This window comes from Cervus elaphus, chromosome 19 (assembly GCF_910594005.1).
Source record: "Cervus elaphus chromosome 19, mCerEla1.1, whole genome shotgun sequence".
In the NCBI taxonomy this organism is placed as follows: Eukaryota; Metazoa; Chordata; class Mammalia; order Artiodactyla; family Cervidae; genus Cervus; species Cervus elaphus.
This window is the reverse complement of record NC_057833.1, coordinates 59,159,213-59,183,425: the sequence shown is the minus strand read 5'-3', so window position 1 is coordinate 59,183,425 and position 24,213 is coordinate 59,159,213. Positions and strand designations below refer to the sequence as shown.

Genomic DNA, 24,213 nt, shown 5'->3' with positions numbered 1-24,213 from the left:
TTAATGACTGCTACACACTGCTAAAATTTACACAAACACACATTTACTACCACCTTGACATTTAAACATGCTAGCACGAACAAACTGACATTGGACCCACCAAAAAAGAATATTATATGTAGACAATTCAAATGACTCATGTACAGAAGGGTATTTTTTTCTGGCTATAGAAGGCAGTCTACCTGACACTGCAAAGCTTTTGTGAAACTAGTGCTTAAAAACAAATGAATAAATAAAAACCCCAAACTCTTTCAGTATTAGAAAAACATGCACAATTCCCACAAAAATCTAGCATAATCAATTCTCCAATAGTTGCCAATGATAGGGATTTTTTTTTTTTCCTCGAAAAAAATTTAAAGGTGAGCACATAGTTTGTGCATAAAGGATTCCTTTTCAATCCAGGGTTGACATTATCACTGCCTCTGCTTACCTTGTCTTCGTAAAGTGTGGGAAGGGAAAAAGGTTTGAGTTTTTCTTCCACATATGAAGGCTTAGCTGTGGGGAGAGGTTGTTTAAATAAAAACACCGAGTTTCTTTCCTAGTGGTAGGCTGGGGCATCAGGAAATTCTCCTCCCCGCTGTGCTCCACCATTCACACACACACACACACACACACACTCTAGTTCAAGCTTGAGGGCTAGAAAAAGAAAGAGGGGGCAAGAAAAGTGGGGAAGGAAGAGAGGGGGGCATAGGAAGAGTTTCTAAGGAAGTAGTGCCGAGCTCCAGAGTGCTCCAGAAAGTGAAAGTATGTGAAGAGCCCGCTTAGAAGCTCTCAGCTCCTAGCTCTCCAGGGATGGCTCTCGCAGAGCATCAGCTGCAGAACTCAAGCTTTCTGTGGCCAGGATGGCGCTGAAAGAAGGAAGACGCTGCGCAGGGGCTTTCCAGCCCTCCCACCCCACATTGTAAACAAATTTATACTCGAAATACTGTAACTTCCCAGGGTATATCCGAATGCAAGGAAGAGGTGCAACTAAGAAGAAATGTGACGTGAGAACCTTTTTATTATTTACTATGTCATGATTACTTATTTAAATTATTATTTATCGACCGCAATCTCTCATTGCCAGTTGATAATCATGATTGACAGCATGTCATTTTAATTACTTTATGAAAGAAACAAAAAAGGTGGCACTGAGGTGGACAGGGATTGTATTGCCATAATAAGGGCACATGACCAATATCCCCAAATCAATAGCAAAAATGTTGATGGCTTGGTCCTGAAGTCATAGGGGTTTGTCTGCTTCTTCCACTGTCAGAAGCAAAGGTGAAATTTAAGGTGTGATAGGCCCTCAATAGATGGTAATGATGGCTACTGCTGTTAGTCTTTTTTGAATAAAATTCACAGCTGGGATTCCAAAGATTCTCCCATGCTGGAACCTGCATTCACATTAGCTTTTCTGGGGTGTGGTTACACACAGGGGAGGGGAAGGGTGGAAAAGAAAGCATCCTCGTCTACCACCTTGACAGGGGTGAGGTGAAGGCCATGGAGAATAACAGGAGGTGCAGTCGGCTCTCTCTTAGACAGACAGCAGTTGGTGGGGGGGATTCACACACTTGTATTTTGCTAATGTAAAAGTCCCAGTGGAAACATTAGCACTCAAAGACATTAATGTGGATTTGGGACACTCCCTGAAGGATTTTGATTCCATTAGAAAAAAAAAAAAAAAAAAGACAGTGACAGATATAATCCTGCTTTGATATGTTTAATGCCATTTAAAGAGAAACTGCACCCATTTACCTCAGGCCGGGACACTGTGAGTTCAAAAAGTGAAATATCAGTTCTCAGTGCAAAGAAAAAGCTTGGAAAATATTATGTGAAAATTAATTTGGCATGCTTCTTTGAAATTTTAGATTTCTGGGATGAGCAAATGGGTACAGTTTTCTTTTAACTGTTTTTGAACACCATGTGTTGAGAAGAAAACAACAGAATGGCAATTGCTCATCCAAAATGCTAACTTGTGGCATGGCACAGTCAAGATGGCCTGCCACAGCCAAAAAGCAGGTGTATGCTATGCCTCTCACTTCAGTAGCATGCACGCCACATGTCCCTGCGTTCCGCAACCTCTTGCATTTGCTTTTGGAACCTTTCTGAGGGGGGACAGTAAACATGACTCAACAGAATGTCTAGCCTGGGACGACTCCCCTGGCTTTCTGCGAGACAGACTCTCTGAGAAAGAAGGGAGGCAAAACTGGAATAATGTATCTAATTTGGAAATCTGTGACCTAGCATGGAAATGACTGGTTTCAGACCATTTTGTGTGGCTGAGGTGTAGGATCAAATCAGGTTGGAGGGTAATGGTGACGCTTTTGTGTGGCCGGACAGGCTCTAAGCAATCGGCTGTCTCATTTGGGCAGAGGACACAGTGAATGCACCTAGGTCATGTGCACCTAATGTAAAAGCTTGGAGTAATAAACCCTTCACCCCTCAGGTCCACGCAGAAGATCAACACATATGATGTTCACAATTATTTGGTGTGCCGGGGTGCCAAAGCTTCCTCAATCTGATGTTATGAATCTGATATCAAATTTGTTCCAGAAATTAAAGTGCTTTTATAGAGACTAGGTCTCATTCAACTATATAACACTCCTATGAGGAAGAGGAGGAGACAGAAAAAAAAAAAAATTTTTCTTCTGCCCTGTAAGAAGCCTGATAAAGAAGCCAAATTAAAACTCATGACCATTTTTTAAGCCTTAGCCAGGTACTGTGTGGAACGAAATCTCAAGATACCCGTGTTGCAAGTGTTGACAAGGTCTGGAATAAAGGTGTACATGGGGATCAAAATAAGTATTTCAACATAAAGAAATTGGAAATTATTGCTTTATTCTATGGTTTTAATTGATAAATCAAGAATCATTTATTAAAAACCTACTATGTGAAAATGTTGTCAGTGAAGAGGAGGGAAGAATGAAACCTATAAATACTGAGTTGGGGAAAAATCCTAGAGCTTAACAGATATAATTGAATGATAAACTCTGTAAGCTGCCTTCTGGGTTGGCATTTATGGAGTTTAGAAATGCTAGTTTGTTGCCAAATACTTATATGCTACTGTTAATTTCATTCATTAAAATTATATTATGCACTATGTACCTTTTATTTCTGATGGTACATTCTAGGTGTTGAAGGAGATACAAATTATGTATAAATACAATCTCTGTATTTATGAGCTTACTGTGCAGTGATAGGAGGAATGAGACACACAGAAACAATACTCTGGTATAGGATAGTATGTAATCAGTGCCAAATAAGACACATAAATAAGTGCTTTAACAGTTTAGAAGAAGCAAGACCTCTTGGCTATGGAACAGAGCCCTCTCATAGATTTACTAATGTTGCTCAAAGCGCAAAAAGGAAGGGACTGTGGAACCAAACTTTAAGGCACCAGCCATCAGTACACAGAGGGGTTTAGCTATCTATGAAGGGAGGGATATGTATCCTGGATCAAAGCACCTCTCACACTGAGTTGTCCTGCAATCAATGTTGACCAAGAACTTGCATGGCTGAAAGAGGAATCAATACGGATGTTAGGCCAGATCAGTGGTTCTGCCTTAGCCCTAGATATTCAGGTGATTATTAATTCACTGTTCAAATTTGGCATTACAATGGCATCATATTTTTTTCCCCATAGAATTATCAGAAATTCTGTCTTATATCCACTTCAGAGTAATGGGAGGTATAATTCAGGGCTCTTCCTTGCAAGTGAGGAAAACACTCTGCCCATGCAGAATGCCATTGGTACAGAAATCACAATGTTTTTCAGAACAGCAGCAAATGAAAACCCTCGCCTGGCCTTAGGTGGATGAGTCAGAATCCATGATCCCCAGAAACAATGACAATGGAGTTGGGGGGTGGCAGCTATGTAGGGATCCACACAAGAAGGCAGGTTACCATTCAGCAGGAAACAGAATTTGAGTGTCCTGACTTCTAGGTCTGGGTTCTATCTATAGAATCACCTTCTTTTTCAATTTTTTTTTTCTGTTGGACACTCTAGCCTTTTACATCACCAATAGTGGCTTTCTGTAGTTGGTCTCTCTCTCTTTCTCTGTGTCTTTTTAACAGTGAGGGTGGCTTTACTGATGTGCCTTTTGTAAAGAATTCAAGGTTGTCTGGATCTTCAAAGAATGCAATTGAGAAAAAAAAATACTGTTTCTTTGATTCAATGGTGCTTACATTTGGGCAGAGTTTTCTTTTTCCATCCTCAAATACAGTATTTGAGACAATCTGCCCACAATGGAAAGCTTTTAGAGCTTCAAAAGTGTAGGCGAACCAAATCAGAATTAATCTCTGTGAAAATCTCAGACTCAGGCACATGGAGAAAGTTTAGAAAAAAAAATCTGGGCAGGAGGCAGTCCCACAGAAAGATGCCTGACATCTCTCCTAATTTAAGATGAGCTGGAGTAGAACAGGTGAAGAAGGGCCATGGAAAGTTCTAGCTGCCATGTGATCTACTGTCTTGATTCTATTCATTTACCTTGAGTCTGTGTTATCAAGGGGTCTAGTTGATTTGCTTAAGATGTGTCTTGTGGTCTGACTGTATGAACCCAGAGAAGGGATAAAGAGAAGTCTAGGTTAACTGGGGCTAAGATGAAGTGGCCAACAGCTATTCACTCAGAAAGGACTGACCAGATCAGTCTGCAGGGTATCTATAGCAGTGCTGAATTTTATTATCATATTAAAAGCCATGCATTTTACTGGAAAAAAAACCTGCAAACCACAGAGGCAAAAAGGGTAGATGATTATAATGATCATCTTTGAACACTTGGTATATGCTCATTGGTTTTCCTTCATATGTGGATTTCTCTGCATATGTCATCTCATTTGATCCTCATGCTAACTATGAGAGGTTGATATTTTGCCCATTTTCTTAGTGAGAAGCCTAAGGTTCAGAGAAGTTAGGTGAGCATCCTCTGGTCACACAGCTAGCAGAGGCTAAGCTGGGATTCAAATCTGAGTGGTAGGACACAAAGCCTGAACTCTTTTCCGTGCCTTGTGCTTTTCATGGCATGAAATCAGTGTTGGGGGAACTCTGCCCAGCATCTCTGGTTAGCAGAGTGAATTGCTTTTATCATTTGCCAACATGTCATAGAAAAAAACCAAAACAAAACAAAAAAAAATTAAAACTCCTGGCTCTAGGAGATTTCCTATCAACCACCTGAAGTTTGGCTTGGTTACATATTATTTGAATATTTGACAATCTTATAAAAAGTCTAACAAGAATAAAGAATTTTTCATTTAGGCTAGCTTCTATGTTAGTTAAAAATCTCCTATTCCTACATAACAATGTGCCTGGGGGACTCTCTCACTGCCAAAAACATATCTGAAAATGCTGAAAAGTCAGAATTTGGGGCCTATATACTGACTAATATTACCAGCTGTGAGTCGGCCTGAATATCAGTAATATGATATTTCCTGCTACAATTTGATTTGGTTAAAATGTGTTTGAAGTTCACCCTTTTATTAACTAGAATTACCACCTCCTGAAACTGGAGGGCCCCTGAGAGCAGGCTGGCTGCTAGTGCAATCCAACCTCCCACCTGCCATCAGTGCATTTCCTGGCAACAAATACTATTAAATTGATAACTACAGAAATAGGTCAAAATGTCTTTTCAATAGTTGCTAATGTTCCCCTAATGTTCCATCTCCTCCCTTTGATTCTCCTGCTAACATTTTCTCTAACATCACAGGAGCAACAACTAGTCAAGAGAAATGCTAGAAGATGGAGAAGCTGGCAGCCGTGGATAGAGGAGGTCTTAGGAGTTCCCCCAGTTCTCAGGTAGAAAAGCTAAACTTCCCTAGGGGCTAGGGGCCCGCAACTCAGCTCTGCTGCTCAGTTGACCTGGAAAAAAAAATCCATGTCCCATATGAGCCTTCGTACCCTCCTAGGCAAAAGAGGAAACTCAAGATGACTGATTATTCAAATTTGCAAAATGCTCAGAGATCACAGGAGATAACAGCCTTGACCAATCTCAAAGCAGTGGGGTTTTAAACTCATGCACACTACATTCATAACTATACCTGTCAGAGCCTTGGCTCTCCAAGGTAGAAATTTACTTTTATATAAAGAAATGATATCACAGCATGTTTTTGTGACAGAGACCCTCTGCAGTTATCCCAGTTTTGATTATTCACTATGTAAACCTACATTTTTTCACCCCTTCTTCTCTCCCAGGAAGAAAGTCGGCTTCTCTGAGTTCATATCACATATGTGACCAAAGATAAAGAGGCAGAGGGGTGGGCACAGCTGTATGAGGGCACAGCTGATTCCAGGCAGATAGTCTGGCTCCAAACAGAGGCCACCTCCCTGGGGCCAGGAGCACAAGCCCCCTTGTTAATGAGGTACAGTTCAATTTTCAACACTTCTTCTGTGAGGCTAACGTATCTTAGGGTGACTGAACCCCTCATGCTTGGGTCCTCTGATGGCTTCAAATCCCAGAGTTACCTCAGTGTAAAGTAGTTTTGAATTGGAGCTGGGGGGTGGGGAGAGGGATAATTCTGGAACAGAGAGGTTGAAGGAAAAAAATCAGATAAACACAAGGACCCTGGGTCCCTGAGTCAGAGGAGAGGAAAAAGGGGGTGGCCATGATCGAAAAGTTCTCAATCTGTTTAGCATTTTCTGCTCAGGGGCCCGTCCAGAGCTAGTGAACCGCTGAAAAATTTCTTGAGAGACCCTATGGTCTCTGAATCATGGTTTTGAGCTTTCCTCTGTGCCACAGTTGTGTTATCACTAGACAGGAGGTCAGCTGATTTGAAAACTTGCAAACTTCAGCCTACCTGGCAAATCAAGGTTATTCTAATCTCCTATAATTTAAACCTATAGCGACTCCACAGTCTGCCACTTCTCCATCAGATTCCTTCTGCCTGCCTTCCTTTCATGAGGGAGGGAGAGCAGAGGTGTGGAAGAGAGGACAGCAGGAGAGGAGGCAGGAAGGGTAAAAAGGGCTCACTTTCCTGGGTTTCTGCTGTGAGTGAGGCTTTGTGTCAGATAAGCCTCTCTCTGGGTTGTCTCCGGCAACCCAGGAGACACTGTTAGTGTTAGGAAGTGTTTTATAGGTTCAGGGAGGCTAACTAGCTTAAGGTGGCCAGTCAGGTCCCTTCTCCCAGCTCTGAGTTCCTCTGGCATATTTCCTCCTCCTCCTGGTCATGGGTCTTTCCAGGTGGCACTAGTTCTAAGGAATCTGCTTGCCAATGCAGGAGACAGAAGAGACACGCGTTCGATTCTCGGGTCGGCAAGATCCCCTGGAGGAGAGCACGGCAACCCATTCCAGTATTCTTGCCTGGAGAATCCCATGGACAGAGGAACACCTGGTGGGCTACAGTCCACGGCTCACAAAGAGTTGGACATGACTGAAGGGACTTAGCATGCACATGCACCTGATGATGGGTGCTTAGAAACTGGTTTACAAACCAGTCATCTAGAATATATCTTTTGGGAATATTGAGGATGCCCTGAACCATCAAGGGTAAATCTGGCTGGGAGTCAGGAGCTTTGAATTCTTCTGGTTAAGACCTAGTCCCACCAACCTTCATTAAAGACACATGGAGACACTTGTATGGGATCTGGTCATGACCTTACATCCCTGTCATTCACACTCATCAAGGTGGTGTCAGGGGTGTGAAAGCACCAAATTCAACAGCATCATTCTCATTAGATGTTGTATGTAGATTAAAGAGAGGAATTCCCTCCTCCTAATGCCAGTTTGGGGTAAGAAGGAAGGAAAGATTGATAGGAGCTGAAGGCAGAATGGGTCATGAGAAAGCAGCAGCCATGGTAGGAACTTAAGAGAGCACGAAGGCAAGGCTAGAGCTGGGAGAGGAAATTGTTTTTAGCCTACATGGATGTGTTTGATCACACAATGGATGGAAAATCCTAGTCTAAAATAAGGCTGAATGCTAGATGCCCTGTTTAAAATCTCCATTGAATCGTTGAAGTCTATTTTAACTATTCAATAACAGGCAAATACTTCATTACCACAACTATTTCTCCCAAGTATCAATCTCTAGCAAAAATAATATTTGGCTGAGACCACTACAACATTTCTGATTACAACAAAAGACCATCTGGATGATAACCAGCTTGAGGTGTTTGCAGGAAAGAAGGAGAGATGGGTTCTTCTGAACCATAATGTACAGATAGAAATCTTCAGAGCTGAATGCAGGAATTAGCTTCTGAGAAATTGAGAAAGAGGTTCATTTTCAGTAGAAGAGGATATGTGACTGATACCTTCAGTTGGCATGCTAGGAAAAGATAAATTCCAGGCAGGATCTGCTATACAATCTGTGGGGCACAAGGCAACATGAAAATGCAGGATCCCTTATTAAAAATCATTAAGAATTTCAAGACAACAACAGCAGCACATTAAACCCCTTCTGAGTGCAGGGCTCAGTGTGACTGCACAGGTTGTACAGACAGGAAGGTGGTCTTAATTCTGGCTGTATTGTTTTCACCAAGGCACTCAAGTCCCATTGTCACCAAGGCCTAAATTAAGAAAGATGCACCACCACTCTCAAAATTCTCAGTTCACCCTGTCTTATTAGGGTATGGATGCAACTGAATTCTGCAGGGAGGATCAGAATGGTCTGGGGTCTGCCAACATGTTTGATAGATTGCAGTTGTGCTGGCTTCTGTCATTTGTTACATCCACCAATCCCCACTTCTGTTACAACCTAAAGATGGCCAGGATGTCAATATCTGGGAATTGAAACATAAAAACACAAATATTCCTGGAAAAATGAAAAACAAGCAAAAATAATGAAAAAGAAGTTGAGTTTCCTGGATATAAGTCCTACCCCTGATATCTTTCTGGCCTTACCTTGAGCAGGTCTTGGGCATGTGCATACAAGCTCAGAAAACAGGTGAATTACCACAATAAGTCTTTTCAGTTTGGAAAAAAAAGAGGAAACATGAGAACCTGGTCTTAGCCCAGTAGAAACTTGCTGGGTTCACTAACTGTGTACTTGCTCTCTTTCTGTCTGTCTGTCTCATTATGCTAAGTTGGAGCTATGACTTCACTCTCCATGGAAGCTAAGTTTCTCTTTCCTGGATGCTTGGAATGGGCCAGAGAAAAGTTATTAGAGGGTAATGGTCATGTCTAAAAAATCACATTTATTTATCTTCACCTGCCCTCCTCACGCCATTATCATTCCACAGAGGTCTGTATATAGAAAGCAGAGATTAAATAGCCAAGATGAACATCAAAAGAATAACAGCAGTACTGAATAGATCAATGTGGCCTCTTTCCCAATGGTCTTAGGGGCTTTATATATACTGAGCCTGGTTCTCACAGGGACAGACCAAGAGCCTGGGCAGATGCCTGGGATGTTTGTGTGGGCTGACGCTGACCCTCTCCTAACTATATATCCCTGTTCCATTTTCTAAAAAACGTGTCTAATATAGAGAACTAGTTCATGTCTACAGCCAGAATTATACTTTGATACTAGACCTTGATTTAGGACTTTTCTTAAAAAAGATATCTATTGACAAAACTAATCTTTTGTTTTGCTTAACACGTTTGTACTGCCTTGAGTAAGGCCATTAGGGTCCATAAGTAGATGGAAATGCATTTGACTCTGTCCAGTTACACTTAGTTTTCAAAATGTCTTCCATTCCACAGAGGTGATATAGGCTTGGTCATCATTTTCAAGTGTTTTAACAATTGGTAGGGCTTCCCTCGTGACTCAGTCAGTAAAGAATCTGCCTGCAATGCAGGAGACCTGTGTTTGACCTCTGGTTCGGGAAGATTCCCTGGAGAAGGGAATGGAAACCTGCTCCAGTATTCTTGCCTGGAGAATTCCATGGACAGAGGAGCCTGGAGGGCTATAGTCCATGGGGTCGCAAAGAGTCAGACACAATGGAGCCACTAACACTTTTAACAATTGGTAATTAGCAGAAGAGATCTTAAAAAATATAGTGATTGACCTTCACCACAGATGCATATATAAAATCCTGATTCATTTATTTTGAAATCATTCTCCCCTGCTGGAAATAGATAGCTATAATATATACATTTATATATGTGTGCACAATCAGCCTTAGCAATACCGCTGTGAAGGAGATGAGGATAGATGGTTTTCTATTTGTTTGACAAATACACTATTACATAGACAGGTTAAGTGATTTGTCCCATAAGGAAGGGTGGAGATGAAAAAAAAAAAACAAAACCTGTCACATCTGTCCTCAGGTTATACCACTCTGGAATTGGGTAGCCATTATTGCTTTTGAGCAACTTGATCTAAATGTTTGGCAAGGCAACTTTCCTGAAAAAAGATCTTACACTTCTTTCTTTTCCATTGGTACTTTCTTTCTCCCTCTCTCTTCCTCCCCTCTGAGATCATTATAAACTATTGGTAAATGTGGCTGCTCTAAGTTTATGTTTGCTCTTCATGAGTTTAGATGGATTTTAGCTCTTCAGAAAGCATAAGAAAAAAAATCATCTCTGAAAGGTAATAATGATAAATAATACTGAAACAGTGGGTTTGAGTTAATGTCATGGTAACAGTTGATATGGGTACAAGTGAGGTCTTGGACTCACCATTCACAAGAGCTAGTCTACTGGTTCTGAGTTGACTTAAGAAGAAGCAAAGGCTTCTCTGAGGCAGAACACACTTGTCAATTCTCTGTTGTCCTCCTGGGACTTTAGACATGGGCCAAACCTTTCTGCTGCACCTTTCTGTGAAGTGCTGCAACTTGGAGCTGTCCTCTGTTCTACACTAGGGCTACATCCTCTAAGTTCTTGACCTCAGATAGTCCTTCTCTATTTTGGTACATATTTGCATGATGCTCATGGTGCTATATTTGATTTAAAATATTGGCCTGGCTGTTATTTGGCCAAGGAAAGACTGTTTTGCTATCACTTTAATTCTTTATTATCTATTTTGCTAATTATTTATGTGAATAAAAAATATCCTCAACTTCTTGCCTCTTTTCATGCTTCTGGTTAATGTTTCACAATGTTATCTCACAAAATACTTGGGAAATACAATTTGGTTTTAATAAGTCCTAAACAAAGCACAATTGTGAAAGAAAACTGATAGAGAATGATATAAAATAAAATTTGAAGGTAAGTGTGATGAGTTACTTAGTTCTGAAGTATCTACCACTCTTAGTCCTTTATATTAGAATGTAATATTGCCAAGAAATTTGTTACCCGTACTAATTGTTTTTTAATGAAGGGACAAAATGATGTTTCTTCTCTGATGATAAGAACTGCAAGCCCAGCAATATAACAAACAGCACCCGAGTCGCATCTGTGATGTGAAACTGGCTTCAGTGATTTCTCTCAATGGACACTGCTCAGTCAAGACCTTCAAGCAAGCTGCTACGGTTTAGGACCCAGACTCCACAAGGAACGTCCCAGTTCCCTACAGAATCTGGGCTGGCTGTCATCCCATTCTGTATCCAGTCCGCAGTTGCCACTCAGTCACGTAGAGCGTGAGTCTGGGGACGACACACAGTGGAATAGGAAAGGCTACAGAGCTCTGTCATACCAGCACATTTATTGTAAGGAACTAGTTATGCTGCAACTGCTTTGCTCTTTTATATTCTAGGCAACACACTGGTGAATATAAGTCATAATGAACATATTCAACATTTTTTCCATCAGTTCAATACATTATTCATAAATATTAGAGATGGAAAAGACCTTGTAGATTTCCGAGTCCAAACTTTCTTTCTGTACTGCCCTTTCCCCCCAACTGTTGTTGCTAGCTCAACAAAACAAGACAACAACAAATCACATGAAGAGAGGAACAAATTCACAAGTTTAACAAGTAAAAAGGAAAGCTCCAATGAAGCCTGTATTGAAGGTGGGGAAGTCCAAGGCCTTCCCTTCCTGCTGGTGGAGCTCTGAAGACTAAGAGTAGCCCTTTGCTGTGAAGATGAGCCAAGGGAGAAAAATGCTAATTTCTTCTCTTGAGAATCACAATTCAAGGTAAAGCCCAAGAGGCAACCCTAAGTCCTTGGTCAAGTGCTTCCTATTTGTCTCTACAACCTGGTGTGGATTCAGGCATTCTTCTCTCCTGTTGGAATTTGAGATACTGACAATAATGATAAAATGAAAATGTATAAATGAATAGAGAGTTAAAACTACTAGAGAATGCTCCCTGGGATTATCTGTACTATCAAGATAGGAAAACTTTGCAGATGCTACTGTCTCTCTAGAGGAATAAATGCTTGCATTTTAATATTCTCAGCAGCTGGTTCTTGTTGAATGCCATCAGGATGATTCAGCCACCCACCAGGAACACCAGTAACAGCAAGTGCACACAGAGAAATCTGCAAAACTTTCTTCTCTTGATGCCAACACTATTACTCTGGCAAAGTCAGAACCCTTTATTGAATTATCAGTTCTACTAAATGTGACCTTGTTCCCGTCACAAATACCAACTCCCTCTCAAATAAATGGAACTTCTGGCTGATAAAGATGCAGCATTCTTCCTGATTTGAACACCCCTGCTGTCAGAATCTCCTTGACTATGGCCATGTGACCTGCCCCTTTAAATTTTCTCACTATTCACTGTAACCCCCAAAGAACCAGTCAGGTCCATACACATTCCGAGTCGACCTTGCAGGCCATCCTTCCTACAGCTGACCCTATACATTTAATGCTATATCTCTACCCTGACATGCCCCAAGTTATTTTTCATTTCCAGTTTTTAGAAGTCTCTCATTTCCACAGAATGGAGTTGTATGCCCAGAAAACAGAAATGTGAAGATGAATCGCATAGACCCTAGATTTCATTGATACAGAATTATCAGACCACATTCAATTTAAGACAAAAAATTCTATACTTGCCCCCTTCTTCAAACATACCAAATTAGACACTAAAAGAGAAAAATGCCAAAGATGACAGCTAGCTATCAAAAATGTCTCACTGTATTATTTTCTGGTCCCCAAAGTAAAATCTAAGGACATTCAACACAGATTCAGGTGCTCTCAACAGCCATGAAAATATATGGCTGGAGAGGGAATCTATAAATGTAATGAATACACAATTGGCTTATAACAGATGCAACTAAAATTAAATTCGATATCTTGACCTGCTCTCCAAAGTGAAAGTTTCTAGTTCAGGCTGCAGACAGTGGTATAACCAGCTCATTAATCACATGAACCAGAACTATAAGCTGACACTTTTGGAGATGCTTCAAAGAGCAGTCCTGCACGGTTGGGGGGTCTGTGGGGAACCTGAAAGGGAAGGCAGAACCGACAGTTTAGAGTGAGCAATACTGCTGTCTTTTATGGTATCCACAGGTCAGCCAGGGCTGACTATTCTAAACTTCCAGGAAAAAAATGGAAAGATTTTTGTAAGGAAGTAATGGGACCTATGAACTTATATAAAAAGATTTGATACATTTTTATTCAGTTCCTATTAAGTAAAAGTCATTGTGTTTGTTGCTTGAAGGGAAAGGGAATCTTAACAATAGTAATAGTAACAACAACAATGATATGGAGCGATGACTACTCGCTAGTCATGTTGCTAAGCCTTCTATATACTCCATTTCAGGAATTCTTACAATTTCCCAGCAAGGTAGTTAGTAGTGTTCATTTTCTTCCTTTACAGATGTGGAAACTGAGGCCCAGTGAAATTAAGGGCATTATCCCAAATTACATAGACCTGTTCCTTACATTATAAATAAACACACAAATGGCTAATCTATAAGACATGACAAAAGCATTCAAGGACAGAGTATTGTAGAAATAAAGAAGGCAGAATTGCTTCTGCTTGGGATCACCAGGGGAAAGGAACAGGGGTGTGGGAATGTGGTGTGTGCTTAGGAGACAAGGAGTAGCCTAGTTAACACAGCACTCTCTGATTAGAACTCATATTTGATAAGATGGTAAGATACATTGATCTGTACAGGAAGATTTCTAAAAAGAAGGACTTCTTTCTAAAGTATTTTCTGACTACAATTTCTCAAAAATTTTTTTCTTTCTTTTTCTTTCTTTTTTTCCATTGGTGGGAATAGAGGGAAGAAGAGAAACGAAATACAAGCTTACCTTGGAGGGGACATGAGGACCATGTAGGGGGAGCAATGTTAGGAGCAGAGAGTGTCCAGGGAGTCCCAGGGTGGGTGCAATTTCTTTCATTTCCCAGAATGCTGTACCCTTATCACACATATTTGACCCTTGCCCCATATATAATAGGATTATTGGTATCAAAATAGGAACCCTAAAGTCTTGGTTACTCTGCTTTCTTCTTCAATTACTTCTGGAATTTTATTTATTTATTTTTTTAAAAAATTTGTTTTAGGGGTCAGGCTTATGGTATAGAGTAGTAGCTAGAAAACTTGAATTGTAGTACAATTTGCCTTCCTCATCTTGAGAAAGTTTTATCATTTCTCTGTTTACATTTTCTTATTAGCATGGTCAAATGCTCAAATACTCAAAGAGCATTTCTTCTTCTGTTGAACACCCTGATCCTCTGGTGAAAATAAAATCTTGTGCTCTTCCAAAAATTTGCCATTCTTCTCTGTCTAGAACCACTGGTTTACAGAATCCCATGTATAGCACCACTAGTCAAGATGAATTCGTGGAGATTCAGTTTCTCTGTTTTTTAAGCTTTTATTTTAAATGGTGTTTTAAAAATGTAAGTCGTAATATATGAAATATATATTTTAAAAAATTCTGCATGGTCTTGCACCAGATATTCAGTATACTTTTCTGGAGAGTTTGCTAATCCACTCATCCTTATTGAGATATCTAAGGCTCCTTCAAGCTCTAAGATGCCATGATTATGATTCTATGATGCTGACACTTGCTTTGTCGACACTTAAAGCAGAGCTTTTCAACTTCAAACAATAGAATAAGTTGCTATAACAATTACACTTACATGAATCTTTAAGCAAATGTACATAACAGCTCTTTACAACTATTATCACACTGGACAGCCATAGCCAAAGCTTAGGAGGTTGTTAAAATTCTCTGCAAAAGCAAATTCTGATTCTAGAAGGAAAAAGTATTGCCTTTCTATCTACTTCTAAAATTAACTTGGTTTTTTTTTGGAGGGGGCGGTATCTGTTAATTCCACAGCCAGCTATAAGCTTTAAGCATCTCCAATAACTTTCATCATTAGCTTCCACTCTGTCATGACTTCTATATCTCACCCTTCTGACCTTGGCCACTGAGGTTAGTCTTACTGATGTAATCAAGCATGCTTCTTTGTAGTTACATTCGTCACAGTGCTCATTAGAATTATCATCATTCCTACTGCACCTTAGGTCAATGAAATTAAATGTGCTTATGTGATTTGTTGTCATTTTAATTTTTCAGCCAGGATTTCTTCATCCAGAAGGACAATTTCATTTTATCTGATCAATAAATAACTAGCCAGTCAAATGACTCTGGAAAGACTGGTAGAAAATCATTCTTTGGGGCAAAACCTAAGTCTAGAGAGGTTTTTAGAAACCTGGAAAGTGGCACTTCACTGACCTGGAATCCATAGGTTCGAAATATATTGATGTCAAATTAGTCTTCTAGTATAGTAAAGCAATAAGGATAAAATTTACATGATTTATATTTATGTGTGTGTTGAATTTAATAAATTAATTAGGAGTCAAGGTATTTTTGAAGAGAATTCAGTCTGTTCCACAATGACTAATTCACTGACTCTCAGATATAGCCTAAAATATTTTTTTGCTGTAGCTTTTACCTCATTTTTTTCAAGATAAAGAATATACACAGACTGTGAAGTGACAATGCAGTCCACTGTGACCTTCTATATATTCCTCAACTTTTGCTCTTTCTATGGTCAGGGTATGTACAAATAAATAAATCTACAATAGTTTAAGTATAGAAAAATTTTTTTGGCTAAACTCTGAAAACATAGCTTAAGTAGAGTTGAAAGCTTGGCATCTCATCATTTCTTTATATTATAAGGCTTACAAATGCCACCTTATAAAAGATATATTTGTTTATTTTCATGTTCAATCAAAAGTGTAGAGTTTCAGGTCTAGGAATGGATTACAGATCGTTTTCTCCTGGTTATTTTTGGCTTTAAGTATATTGATCATTTTATCATTTTCTTGTTTTAAACTGCTTTAAACACAGCACAAATGTTATTCTCATCATGCCAGAAATGGGTTTGGAATTGATTTTGAGTTTCCATCAATTTTACTCTTTGCTCTCTGTGAGAAGTTTTTCACTTGCTTAAATTCAAAAGGATAGTTTTGTTCAAAAGATGTCAGAGTACAGCATTCAGAGATCCTTAGCTGGACAAAAAAACTGACATTTTCTTCTTTTCAACAAAAAAAAAGTAATAAAATTACTGCATCTATTGCTATGAACTTTATTGAAATTAGGGAAGAATCATTCATATGAATGCAATTTCAGGGGCTTCCCCCTTCTTTCTCTTCATGTAAGTGTTTGACAAAAGCATGTATCTTCTGAGAAGCTGGCCTGATTGGTCCAGGTTGGCACTGTTTCAGTGTTTGGCCTACGGCGGCTGCTTAGGAATAATTTCGTCTCATCCTCTCTATTTTCCTGGACTGTATCGGACTCAGACACGTGGTATGCAAAGGAAATCCAAGTCCCTTAAAAATGCTATTTCTTTTGGTATTAAAGCCAAGCCCAGTTCTACTTTGGCCAAATGATCTTATCAAGATTTACAAGAGATATTCAGTAATATCTCCAATCTGGGAGAAGACATTCCACTAAGAAAGATCATTTACTACATACAGAATACATATATCTTCCCATCCGGTTCCAGGGAAGGACATGATCAAACTTATCCTATTGTTACTGAGAATAATATAACACCGAAGCAAATTTTACGCCGTTATTCATTTCAATTAATTTAAACAGAAATAAACAAGTAGTTCTTTCCATATTAAAGCAGGTATACTGAAGATTTATTTCCAGTTATCGCTGAAAATATTTTGGCTTCCATAAAGGAACCTTCCTAACACTGCTGCTTTGCCCTCCTCTGCACTGTCACAATTCAGAATTTGTCACATTTCAGCCAGGTTCCCTAGACTAATTGGATGAAACAACTGCATTACAGTATTAAGATTCCTTTGCAGAATCAAATGAGAGGAGATCTGCACAGTTCATATAGCCTGGAAGATTTGTAACCAACACAGTCCAAATCCTATATGTTACAATACATCTTTCTACATTTACAGTAATAATCACTTTTATAAAAACTGTTACGATTTAACTTCACACTTAAGAACATCAACAAACATAGGGAGAAATTTAGATATATAACCTTCAGTTCCCACCCCATCCTTATTTCTCCCCTGTGCTGTTTCATGTTTCAGAGCGAAATGCTTACTCTTTTTTGAAGAGTCACGAAATCTCTTCTCTAGCATTCTAAGCCCTTGATTTTCCGTGTGTAGCATGACACACCTTGAAACAGAGAGCCCCACACACCAGAGTGGGACGTTAACTTAAATACAGACTTAGGGGGAAGAGCTCCATCTACTGAATCAGTTAGATCACAGTTTGTACCCTATAGTTATCCCATTCACCACTTTCAACCTCTTAAAGACTCTGAGGATAACTGAAAAGTTACAGACCCCCCAAACAGCTTTGAGTCTGATGCCATTTTGAATACTTTCCAGTTACCCCGAGTCTCTTTCCTTCGCCCTTCCCAATCTCCAAAGCTTTCCATGTTTCAACATAAAAGAAAAATGGGATGCTCTGCTGTATAAATCATACCCGGGAAAAGGTAGAAAACCATTGGTAATAGAAAGAAAAGCCCCAGATAGCTGACAGGAAAGCAACAGAAAAATTCACTCTACCTGACCCATTGGCAGCCCAGGTAAGAAGCAAAGGGAAGAGTAGCCTACTTATTCCTTTTGCCTTGCATCATCGCTGGGGAAGTCTGCAGCCACCCAGGATCAGCTCTTCTGGGCTCTCCCCAGTTGCATAGTGTTGTTGTGGCATTGGGAATTTGCTGTGGCTTCGTAAGATTATGGGGATATGCTTCAGCAAGCCAAAAAAGTCACAAACAAAATTCAGGAGAGAGAAAAAAAAAAAGTACAAAAACAGCTGATCTGACTGGGGAAGCACTTGGCATTTTCCTACATATGCCACAATTTTCTTTGGTATTTCCTGGTTCTATGATCAGAAAATTTATCATACCGTGTTTATTATTGTTGTGTTTTCAGGGTTGCTGGTGGCGAAGGGTGGTACAGTGAGAGCAAGCAGAGTGGGGAGCAGCAAGGTAAAGACTACTTCTACTTGTTTGAAAGCTTTCCAGGGTATCATGAGGTTAACAAAGTTCCTTCTTCAGAATACTGAAGACATATAGAAATCATATATAAGAAAAAATAGCCATAGTCTTGTTAGATTGAGAAAGTAAAAAGGAAAAAAATTTTTAATACGGAACAAAGCAAATCGTATCTGAATAAACCCAAATGTTAATATAGCTGCATAAGATTCAAGGGTATGTAAGACATAAAAATACTTCATAAGTTAAGCTAAATTATTAGAATACAAAAAGACAGTGATAAGTATGTACACATATTAAATAATCAGAAGGAAGCAACAGTTAGTTGGATTTCTAAATTACAGAAAAATACTAAAATGTAATAATAAAAGTTTGGATGAATGCTAATCCTCTTTTATGCAAAAATAGAATTAATATAAATGTAAAGTGAAGCTGTGTGTGTGTGTATGTGTATTTGCACAAAGTATTACTGACTGACATTGAAAGATGCTATGTTACATAGAAATGAAAACTTTGAATTATTTTAAATTGGGCATGTAAAGTATCAAATTAACCTGGCAGGTTTTTTTTTCTTTTTAAAAAATACATTTAATTTTCCAGTTCTGTTTTAAATCATGGAAAGAAAAAAATATAAAAGCACTGCATAGATGCACAATATGTATTTTGTAAAAAATTTCATTTGCATTTCTTAGAATATTTAGTTCTCAAAAAACGGCTAATTGGCTTTTCTTCAAGCTTCTGCAAGACACAAGACAAGTTCAGTTCTGAGTCAAGAAAAACTATGAGAAACTTCACCTCAAAATGAAATTTATTTGGATAGTTATAAAGGCCTGAAAAATGAGATTATCTCCACCATAACTATAACAAACAGCTAATGAATAAATAAATTCTGAAAAGAATCAATAAGAATTGCAAAGTCTGAGAGGGTCATCGCAGACTTGAAAAAGGTAAGCAAGTGAGGAAACATCAAATGGAGTTAATGGATATAGAGCATTCTGAAAAATGGAAAGTGTTAACAACCACCGACAGGAAAGAATATACTTCCACAGGGATGACAACTAGAAAATGAAACAAAACAACACAAAACAACTGGAAATATATATTTCCTGGAGCAAAGTATGACTACTGATTCAGCAAGAGAAGAACCTACTTCTTTGTCACTCCCTTTGGAAGCCTTGTTAAAAAAAAAAAAAGGTTGCACAAAAGATACATGTGTTCTTTTTCTGGTATTATTACAGGCCCACCTAGATTTAGATTTAGCTTTAGATTCCAGATGAGATCAGACATGTTCAGACTAGCACATCCTTGTTCTGTAAGCACAGAGCTGCTATCATCTCACTGGCAAATTCTCGGATCCCCAAATTTATGCACAATAGATGCTCTTAAAAATTTTCTACTTCAGTCAAATACCTCTCTGAGTTCAATTTTTTATTATTTCACTCTGCTAACATTAAGCTGAAAAGTTAAGGCAGGCGACTCCCATAAGAAAGGAAAGTTGAATAGTACTTACCCTAAGTATAATGTGCAAGCCTTAAAGGCGGAATCTACTTCTGCTCTAGGGTTTTTAGAAAGGAATCCAGGTCTAAACTCAGCTCTTGCCCTTTTCCCTTCTGGAAAACTGAGTAGACTCACAGAAGGTGGCTCTGAGAAAGATCTTACAAATCAACAGCCTTACCTGTGGCCATTCAGAAGACTGCACTTTGGTGTGTGTTTAAAACTATGAATAAAGTCAGATACAGCGCATGCTCAGCAGACAATTTAAAAATATTTATAACATTGTTGTTTCAAAAACAAATTTCCTCAAACAAAGCAAAACTCACATTTCTGATCCATGCCAAGTTTAACGTTCTGAGACAAAGCTGTTTTGGAGTTTTCCGCTGGGGAAAAAAGGGCTTCTAAAATTTTTTGTTGAACGAAAAACAGTTCTCTCTTTCCTTTTGGGTACTCTTAAAGAGGTGGAATAAAATTTGCTCTAAGTTTCAACAAAATCCACCTCAGGCTAAGATAAGGCAGTAGAAATTGGAGATCTATAAAAAAATAATTTTGGAAAGAGTAACAAGGAACTAAAAACTATGAATTTAAAGAATTTAATGGTCATCTGTACCTTCAAGCCAGTCGTGTTTGTTACTATACCAAAAAAAAAAAAAATCTTGATACAAACAGGGTATATCATGTATACATAAGTTATGCATTAATAAGAATAATGCACAGACAACTCTTGCATATCTAGAGAAGTTATGTTTTACTTTTGCTAACTAAAATCTGAACTCCTGAAGACTGAAAAAGAAATATATCAAAAATACAGGAGAAACCCAGGAATAATGTCAGTATATTTCCTCTGTTTTTCATAGCAGGCATGGAGAAGAAGGCAATCACATATCTGTTAAATTTTGAGTTATACAAAATAAAAATTGGATCAAATACGGGTTTTAAAGTCCTAATTACTGCAGCAGGAATGCCTGTTCCCCTTGGCTGGGAATTTTTCCTCTTTCTCCTCCTGAGTGTCCCTAAGTATTCCATTTTATCATCTATCACCAAACCCTGCATGGCCCATAGATCTCCTAGACCTTATTTAAATTTCTCACGTAAGTCTCTGAATGACTTTCAGCCCCTGCTCTACTTTCCAGGGGTGCTCATCTGGCCTCAGAAAAGCTCCACAGACACATAGTTCAGTATTTCTGACACTTTCAAGCTCAGCAGAGGGTGCCAAAAAAAAAAAAAAAACCCCGATTAAAAAAAAAAGTTTATTAAAGTGAAACTAGGAGTGCAGATTTGAAGAAGTTGCTTCTACTTTAATTTCCCTCTCAACTCAGCACAGGTGTTTCCTAACTTAAACTATTGTGCATGCTGATGAGGGGGAGGGTGAAATTAAGGTGAGGGAGTGGGCTAAACACCGATCAGGACCAGCAAGCATTTTGGATCTCTAGCCTCATGTGTTAATGGACATGTCTAAAAATGGACCCCCCAAAATGCCTAGAAGGAGGTTTCTTTTTGGCAAATGATTAAACCAGTATACTGAAATAATTAAAGCTTTGTCCTTAAAGAAAGCATCAGAACAGAACAGAAACAAAGATAAAAATTGCACACACATATGCATGTGCACACACACTCTCTCACACACAGATACACACAACTAGCGGGTGAAGGGAGAGGGAAATTAAATAAAAGAAAACAAACAGAGTCCTAACAGGCCATTCTCCGAAAAGGAATCTAAATAAAAAGTCATATGATATCTGATAGTGCAGGACACGTCGCCAAGAACTGGAGCGGATTGCCTACAGGAAGAAAGAGCCAGTGTATTCCAGCTCAAAGAGCTTTTCTTTCCTCCTCCTCTATTTTTTTTCCCTTTTCTCCTCGACTGTGAATGTGTTACTCTCAGGTCAGATGCACGAAGAATCGCAGAATGACAGCGATCACCTTTCCCTACTCCTGGCGGCGCGACTGGCTGATAGGAGCTGCCTGAGTTGGGATCGAGAGGGGCTGGTGCAGTTTTCATATGAGCCTCTTCAGGAGCCCCTCTGTCTCTTCCATAAACCCCTTTGGTCACATCAAAAACAGACACCCCCTAAAAAGTACAAGCAGAAAACAAAAATGCAAACACAACAGCCCATGGCAACAAAAGAGTTCAAGGCAGAAAAAAAAAAAATCAGAAACAAGTCAAAAGGGAAAAAGAAGAGGAAAAAAAAAGCTCTTGCTTTCAATATAAAACTTTTTTAAGACCGAGTTTCTTTTCTCTTATTTTGATGACTTTCTTTTTAAAGATCTTTTTCTCTTTTTCTCCTTAAGCACTCTTAAGAGCATTAAAAATCTCTACAGAAATACAGAAAAGTCTCAAGGCGAAATACTATAAGAAGTGAGTTACCCTAGAGAAATTTGGATTTGCCAAAAGTTCCCCTCATTCTAATGTCTTTCAGCGAGTCCAAGTGCAAACACTGGCCACCTAGCTCTTGTTTTTTTCTCTGATGGGTCATTACTGAGGCAACACATACACACTAAGGTTTTCCAAAAAGACTCCTTGTTATCAAGTTACTTCAAACATAAGGCGCTCACACCTCCCAGCCAGAAGGGCTTACTGACTAGATACCACTCTCTGCCCTGTTATGTATTACATCCCTGAGAAGCAGTTACATAAATGTACTCTAAAAATATGGAAAAATGTATATATCTATATTTTCCCTACAGTTTCCCACCTCAGGGACAAGAACAGATTATATTTTCAGTGGATGGAAAAAAAAAAAAAGGAAAGGGAAGAGTTTCTGAATCTTGAAACAACTGTTGTAGCTGATTTCCACTTAGTAAAATAGTTATTTGTAGTTAGGTACTGCCTATAGTATATATTTAAGGATTTTTGTGGTGCTTGTGAATTTCCCCCTTGTTCAGTTTTGTGTCTATTAAGTATTCTAAAGAGATTTTCAAATAGCAATCAAAATATAAATGCATTAGGAGGAAAACTTTTAGAAAGAAAACACTGAGTTTACAATTCAAGGATGTTAGTATAAAGATACAAATGTACAGCATATATAAAAGGTGGAATTGTTTACACGTTTTGCACAGACAGTTCACATGATTTCTTTCTTCTTTTGTTGGAGCATTAATTTGAAAATGATAAGCACTCTGGAATGTTTGCTACAAACAAATTCATGGTGAAAATACACATGCATAGGCAAAAAAATCAAATGGAGAACACGCAAAGCTACGTGGCAATCAGAATCGTAGAAAAATCTCTGTCTAGGCTATATTTCGCTTGAACTATAGTGGATCACGGATGGGGCAGTAATCTCTCTGTTTTTTTTTTTTTTTTTTGCCATTTACATCATTAAATAGAAACAAAAATAAAATATAAATATCTGTTCCTTTAGTACCTTTTCTTAATAACTAACAAGTGACACAAACGGTACCTTTTAAACGGATGCAAAAACTTGTGAGACCGAATTGTGAGACCCCCATTGGTATTTTGGGAACCCAAATCCCATAATTAACTTTTTACTCAAGTGGCAAAAGTAGAAGATGTTCTTGCCACTAAACTGATTATTTTGTGGAGTCTTGTTCTCTGCTCCACAGGATTTTAGGGACCCAGAATGGGTAAAAGAGATAGTAAGAGAGGATGTATCCTGAACAACTTTTATTGTGAGTAGAAAAAAATACCATGGAGTGAGCATAAGAACAGTCGGATTTAGAAAGATTAAAAGAAGAGAAAAGAGCAACATATCCAACTTAATTAGTCTTTTTCCTTTTTATTTTTTATGTATATATATATTGGGGTGATAGGGAGAAAAGATAACTGGATTTCTTTGGGAACGTCTTTGTGTCTTTATAGAGTAAATGTTCTGTTCCTGTCTCTCTTTTTAGGCGAAAAACTAATAAAAATAGAAAAACATATATCAGACATTAAGCTCACTCCCCCCCCCCCCCACCCCTTCCCTTTGTAAAGAACTCTTTGTTCTCTAGTGAAAATGCTGAAAAATCCCCGGGCAGCTACTCCCTGAAACAAGTGCAAAACACTTAGAGGCTTTTGGGCTGGCTGGGAGCCAGGAACCCTCCCGCTGTCTGGTTAGAAGAGGAAAAAAAGAAGAGAGAGGGAGAGGGAGAGAGGGGAAGAGAGATGGGGGGGCAGAGAGAGAGAGAGAGAGACAGGAAGAGAGAGAGAGAGGAAGAGAGAGAGGGGAGAGAGAGAGAGAGAGAGAGAGAGAGAAATTGGAGCTTCCTTTAATAGACATAGGAAGCAGCGTTTTTTTTTTTTCTTTTTTTCAAAACTGGCGGTCAAGCGTTAAGTAACTCCCGTCTAAATCCACCTGCTAGAAATGAACTTGGGTAACCCCCCAGGGGTGCACAAAGACAGAGAAGACAGTAACATACTCCATACTCTTTCCCACCCCCCGTTGTACTGCTTCCATTCTTTCTGCTCCCATACACAAATGCCCACAGATCTCACACCACCCCCTTACCCCCCAACAACAAACACAGCGAAATACATGCTCCCTCAGTCTCCTAAAAAAAAAAAAAAAGGCTTTTCCATCTCCGTTGCGACACAGTGATAAGGGGTAGCGA

General features: G+C 39.0%; 1 protein-coding gene across 42 annotated transcripts in view; it reads right to left on the bottom strand.

Moving 5' to 3' along the window:
* Positions 1-24,213, bottom strand: part of ZBTB20 (zinc finger and BTB domain containing 20) — an 848,937-nt gene that overhangs the window by 109,174 nt on the left and 715,550 nt on the right. For 2 of the 42 annotated variants that reach the window (XM_043874123.1, XM_043874127.1), the window contains exon 1: positions 19,676-24,202. The exons of 39 other annotated variants lie outside the window; for them this stretch is intronic. The gene's annotated coding sequence lies outside the window, so the exon portion shown is untranslated. Of the gene's footprint in view, positions 1-430; positions 7,242-19,675; positions 24,203-24,213 lie in introns of those variants that run through there. One more of the 42 variants, XM_043874122.1, reaches the window with a different exon arrangement.